At 35.8% G+C, this 6,383-nt stretch overlaps 1 long non-coding RNA gene across 1 annotated transcript in view; it reads left to right on the top strand.

The window, feature by feature from the left end:
* LOC111745378 overlaps positions 1–5,745 on the top strand; it is a 6,481-nt gene extending 736 nt beyond the window's left edge. Inside the window, exon 3 of the long non-coding RNA XR_002782628.1 lies at positions 5,594–5,745. This is a non-coding gene — a long non-coding RNA (uncharacterized LOC111745378). The remainder of the gene's footprint in view (positions 1–5,593) is intronic.
* The last annotated feature ends 638 nt before the right edge of the window (positions 5,746–6,383 follow it).

The raw sequence follows: 6,383 nt of genomic DNA, 5'->3' as shown, positions 1-6,383 counted from the left end.
GAATTCCAGCAGAGACATCCTCTCCCATGTGAGAAGCAAAAGTAAGCCCCTCAGAGTTTAGATCCATCTGAGGAGAGGGAAAAGAGAATGCAGAGGCAAGAATTAAGAGATTTGTGCTTTAATACAGAAAAATTTCAGTGATCCTAATTTGGTAAATTAAGTTTTTCAATAGTAATGGACATATATGTCACTAGAAATAAAATAAAATTTCATCTTCATTTGCTTAAGCTACATGATATATAAAATTTGTACCTGCTACCATAGGAATTAAATCAGGAATGTCCTTACCTTTTGTCTTCCAGTTGGATTCAGTCAATGGGAGGTACCAGGAGACAAAAATGAGGGTATTTATTCCTTATTCTCTTCCTTTGGTGCTATGGTTACAATTTCTTTCCTCTGTTGATTACAGCTCCAGTCAGCCTCTCTTTTATGGCTCCAGTTGTTTAGCTCCTATAACATTACTTCCTCTCCTATAGGTCTAGGAAATCATTTCTCAACGTTGCTTGTTGAATTCTTTGACTATTCTACTCTATAAATAATTCTTTAATTAAAATCACTTCAACTAAAACATCTGAGAGGAAATCTGTTTCCTACTGGGATCCTGACTGACACATTTGGGAATGAAAGACATGATCGAAAGACAAAACATGAGATTTGAGAGAAGAGATCCTCAGATGTAAAAATGAGAGGCACCATCTGGGAAAAGTTAAATAGTTGATTCCTAGGAAGAGAAATGAGCTTGAAAGAAGAAAGCAATGAGCTTAAGCATGTAAATCAACCAAGACCAAAAAATTTCCCTCGGGATATTACACTGACGGTTCTGGACATACTAATCGACTTTTTCTGGTTCTTGGAATCCAAAGTTTTACTGAATCTTTGGAACATGACATTTTCACATCCTATAACAAAGTCACTCTTTTCCATCCTCCTCACCATTTTTTTCTTTTAAACTTCAGGCCAGGGCTTTGCTATCACCTACTACTCAGTGAGGCTCTTCTGACCATGCTCTCTCAGGCAGAGAATGCCTCATTATTATAGATATCAGCTCATTGTTTGTATTCTTTATAAAATTAATAACAATTTGCAGTTATTTTATGCATGTTTGTTTACTCTTCTATTTATCACACCAGAACGTAAGTTTCACGAGGATAGGGACTATGTCTGATTTGTTCAACATTGTATCCCTAGAGCTTAGAATAGAGCCTGGAAGATTAAATATAATCAGTAAATATTCATTGAATAAGTGAATTAATGAATAAAGGTCAGAGATTAATGATATGCATACTATACTTTTACTTTTAAGTACTTGTAGCCAGCTATTTAAGACATTACTCTCTGAAACTATCACATGCTCAAAAAAACTCATTCTGCAAATACAGGGAATAATAGCTGGAAATGCTTGAGCTAAGTCCCTGGTTAAAAGAGTGTCTTGGGTGCAGTGAAAAAAAAAACATAGACTTTGGAACCAACAGTCACCGGATAAATCTCAAGTCCTGTAGTCTGTTGCTCTTTGGCCTTGGCCAAGTTATTTATTATTTCTGAACCTCAGTATCTTTATCCTTACACAGAGATAATAATTCTAACTTGTTGATTGATAGACAAGGTACTTGACAACAATGTGGACTCAGTAGATACTACTATTAATGCCAATATAATTATTCTTTAATAAAATGTTTACATTTTCATTGGTCAACAATCTTAACTGTCTTATTCAGTTGTATTTGTTGTGCCTATAATACTGCCTGACACTTTCAGATGCTTGCTATTTGCAAATGAATGTTAAATGAATGAATATTTGCACTTTAAGAATAATAATTAAAATAAGACTTATTGATACATTCTGATGAACACTACATATACATCATCTCATTTTATATCTGCATGAAGTAGATACTATTATTTTTCCCATTTATAAGTAAAAGAACTGAAGTTAAAGAGAAAAAGTAAGTTATCAAGTAAAGACTATAAATGCCTCCCTCTCCGATCCCACCAACTCAAACCCCGTATGAGAAGAACGGGTATCAGTAGCTTGGCATACACCTTCCAGAGGGTTGCCAAGTCATAAGCTTAGTGTTTTAAAACTTACTTGAGGATTTTCAAAGGTCTTAAATATAATGTCTTATATTGCTTTTCCAAGGCCATTTAGTGCAGTTAGGCACCTCCTATCCAAACCTACATATTATAACCTGTAAGAACTTTGAACAATAATGTAGTTGCTAAAAGACTACATCTGCAAAATGAATAAATTATTAACTTTACTTAAAATACATTAAAAATGTATTATAATGAGAAATCTCCGATACCTATATTTGGCGGCTCAGCTACATCTCTGATACATAACCAGCATCATTAAAGAGGAGGAGACTTGAAGTTAGATAGAACTGGATTTGTAGCCTGGCTCTTCCACATATTAAACAAGTGATCTTGTCCAAATTTTTAGGCTCTTGAATCCCAGACTTTCGTTTGCAAACTAGAGTTAATAGTGTCAGTGTCACCCAGTAACTACAGATATTAAATAGATAATCTACATGATAGTAATTTGCTCAGAGTCTAGCAAATGGTGAAGTTCTATGTAAATGCTCAATTTTCTTTCCTTTCAGTATTTCCCCTGCTGTCTTAACAATTAAGTAAGTATTTTGTATTCTGTATTTTTTTTTACCAGTTTTTTTATTTAGTCTTCAAAGTCAAGGTAAAATACTTTAATTCAGTAGTTTAAGAGAAAGTTCTACTGACACCATTTTATCATGTCTTTTTCTCAATAAACTACAAAACTTGGCCTTCAGATTTACACATCAGATTTTTACGAACAAAGCATTTATATTTTAATATGAGCATGAAATAATTAGAATCTTTGATATTCGTCTTTCGGCATGTTACGTGTAGGTAGAAACTCCTTGGATCTGCTAAAATATTTAGAGGGTTTGGGTTGGTTGGTTTTTGTTCCCCCAAAGCCAGAGGTGGAGGATTGCATTATCTAAAACCAACAGGAAATGATTCAGATCAGGGCAATCTCTAATACCTCAAGTTTAGGACCTTTTATCAGAAGGTGTTTCCTTTGTTGATTCATTTGTTCAAATATGTGTTAACCATCAATTATGTATCGTGCTCTGTGCAAGGCACTGAGATAAGCCGTCCATGCCCTCAGGGAATCTCTAACCTGGAAGGGTGAGAAAGGTCTGTGAAGGTAAATAGCCATAATGCAGTATAAACTTTAGTAAGTATTACAGGGATGTCGATGTAAAGAATTAGGAGATTTCAAAAGAAAGAGAAATTATTTCCCATTGAGAGGAAATGAAGAGTTTTATATGTTTGGTAAAGAAAGAGCTCAGAAGATGTTGCCATTAGGTCAGGCTCTGGAAATGCATTAGTGATCTAGACTCTCAATCAGAGGAAAAAGAGCTTAGGTGAGTAGGGTACTTTGGTCCTAGAAGCCTCAAAGGCTCCAAGGACACTGTCAATCATAGGTTGGTATGGGAGAGCACTTCGTGCACTTGGCCCATCCTCAGTTGTGGCACGAGTCGCATTGCATTCTAGCCATTAATTTTTCTGACTTTCTCGCTAGCCGATGAACTACTGGAGGACAGAGACCATGTCCTTCTTTTCTAGTACATAGCCAGGCTCTAGAGAATTACAGACACTCCATGCATAACTGTGTTAAAGACCTAACAAACCAGAGAAGCCAAGAAAGAAGAATGGATTTGAATGTTGCCTGTGTAAACTCCCCACAGACAGAAGTTTTGGGGATTTGGCAAGGATAGTGCACTCAGGTCATGCAGGCAAGAGACTGTGGATGAATCACTATCAGGAAAGGCCGGGGCTGGCTGGGCTACAGTGACACACTGAGCCCTTAGGAAGGTGAGACTGCGGCATTACTCAGCCTTGTTCACTGAAGAAAGCTCTATTCTTATCTAGCCTCTGGCTTGAGGTTAGTTAGTGGTAGTGATGAGAGACTTAAATTCAGGCAAGTAGGGGTGAAGATACCTAAATGAGAAAAAAAGTTTTGAGGTGAAGAATTGACTCAAGAGTAATAGCTTAGAGAATTAATTTCATTTATCTCCCAGATCTTCTGACTATATATTCTCCTAAAGGAGTAAGTGGTAATTCTGAAATTATCTGAAATTCTAAAGGGATAAACAGATAATTCTTCAAAGATAATAGAGAAGATAATTTGGAGAACCTCTGTGCCCTTTCTTGTCTCCCGAAAAGTCATTGACAAAAACATATCATTGGCCCCCTAACTTGCTGTAAGAATTCAGAGTCTTCTCTGGAAAAGGGTTCAGAAATCTGCATTTTAAGCACACACTTCAGATGATTCTGGTATACACTAAAATGTGTGAATCATTGCTACATTCTGTAGCCTTTAAGAACCAAAGAGGGCCTCTCCTTATGTTTGAAGATTAAGCTACTAAACCTATGTTTTGTGAGGCCTCTTTCTGCTATCAGCCTGGAGTTGAGAACTGGAGGAAGAGAAGGCAAGGCTGAAGGAGACAAAATAAGCATCAAAGGCTGGTGCACAGAGAGGTGTTGGAGTTATCCTAGGAGCTAAATAAAAAAGACATAACAAGCTGGAAATCATCATTTTGGCAGAGAGACAAAAAGAAGAGAATGCAGTTGCCAAATAGCTAATCAATGCATGTGGTTAAAACTCCCAGTTAAAAATGAGGAACCAGATTTGCAAAAATAAAGAGAACCAGGCAAATCAGGGAAGTGGTAGAGGAGAGCTGGGATGGCTACAAAATGCAGGATAGGATCTAACTATACAAAACTAACTTTTTCCTCAGACAACAGCCTTTTAATATTTTCTGTAATAACAAGAACAAGTAGAATATACAGTAATAAGCAGCCATGAATTCCCTCCCAAGAAACAATGTCCAGTTTGAGTTCTCAAGTGCAGTAGAATTGCTTGACTAATAGTTAACATGTATTAAATACTTCTATGTAATAGGTATAGTTTTAAACATCATTTAATCCTCACAACAACTCTGTAGAATAGGTACTTATTAGTATAGCTATTCTATAGACGAGAAAAAGAGGGTAAGCAACTTGCTCAAGTTTATGTAGCTCTGAAGGGCAGAGCCAGGATTTGAACCCAGGCAGGCTAGATCTGGAGTCTGAAGTCTTAACCATTATTTTATACGTTCAGATGCAGAATAAATATGTTTATGGCTATTACACAGAAATCTATTCAGTTACAATAAATTATTGACTGCATTTTATCATTTCTGTTACAATGTCTGTAAAATTAGTAGGGAATTTAGAAGTTCTCTGCACAGAATGATGTACTGTTTATGTTCAAAATGCATACAATGTAATATGTAGAAATGCTAACATTTGACATTACATATATCATATCTGTGATATGATGTCATTTTCACAAAAAACAATGCCAGCATAATTTTCATAATAAAAAGGTAACCAAAGAACCTCCAGAAACCCAACTGTATGTGTTGTGTATAATTGATTTCTACTTTTTTGCTCAGCATATGCTCTTCATTCAATTTTAGCTCACAATTTGTGGACTTGTTCAAGCATTTTTTTAAATATACTTGTGCATGTACATGGAAAAATCTGTTCTTTTATCTCACATCTCTAGAGTTTGACTTCCTGCTCGAGACTTCAGTGCACACCATGGCCAGAAGGGAAGGTGGAAACGTAAAGAAAAGAAGACCAGGTTGATTACGAAAACATAATTTGAAAACAAAATGGAGCTACCCTGAAACTAAATAAAAAATTAATGAAACAGAAGAAAATTTTCCAAAGATTTATTATGGTTTTATGACACAATTCTATTTATATTTATGAGTCATTTTTTTTTTCTTTTTAATGTCCAGCATTCGAGGATGCCCCCGGTAAAGTCTAACCTTTCAAAATGCACTTGACAATTGTTGGTGACTGGTCAATAGTTACCCTTAACTAAAAGTTATGTTCTCATTTCTCATGTGTAGTTGAAATCCCTTTTAAGAGAGAAGAAACTGAAACCACACACACAAACACACACACACACACACACACACACACACACACACACACACACACTACCGCACATCAGAAGTCAGAGCAACAGAAACAGGGACAGAGACAAAGTTGTAGAGAACAATGTGAACTTTGCATTTTCCTCCAGAATCTGGAGATGAAGACCAAATCAGTGTGTATTAATTTTATGTGAACGCATTTAATTTTATACTTTCTTCTAATAAACTGCAGATTATTGGTCTGGAAGGTTTCACTGTGTCCAGTTGGAAATGTAGTCCAGTGCATGATAAATACAATAGCAATTAATGAATGTGAAAATCCAGTATAAACTAAATTATGACACAGCATAGCACAGTGTCATTTAATGCCAGAAGAAATGAGCAGCAAAGAAAAATGTATAAAACACATGT

This window comes from Pteropus vampyrus, unplaced genomic scaffold (genome assembly GCF_000151845.1).
Source record: "Pteropus vampyrus isolate Shadow unplaced genomic scaffold, Pvam_2.0 Scaffold153, whole genome shotgun sequence".
NCBI classification, from domain to species: Eukaryota; Metazoa; Chordata; class Mammalia; order Chiroptera; family Pteropodidae; genus Pteropus; species Pteropus vampyrus.
The sequence above is the reverse complement of the archived record's forward strand: the minus strand, read 5'-3'. Positions and strand labels throughout refer to the sequence as shown.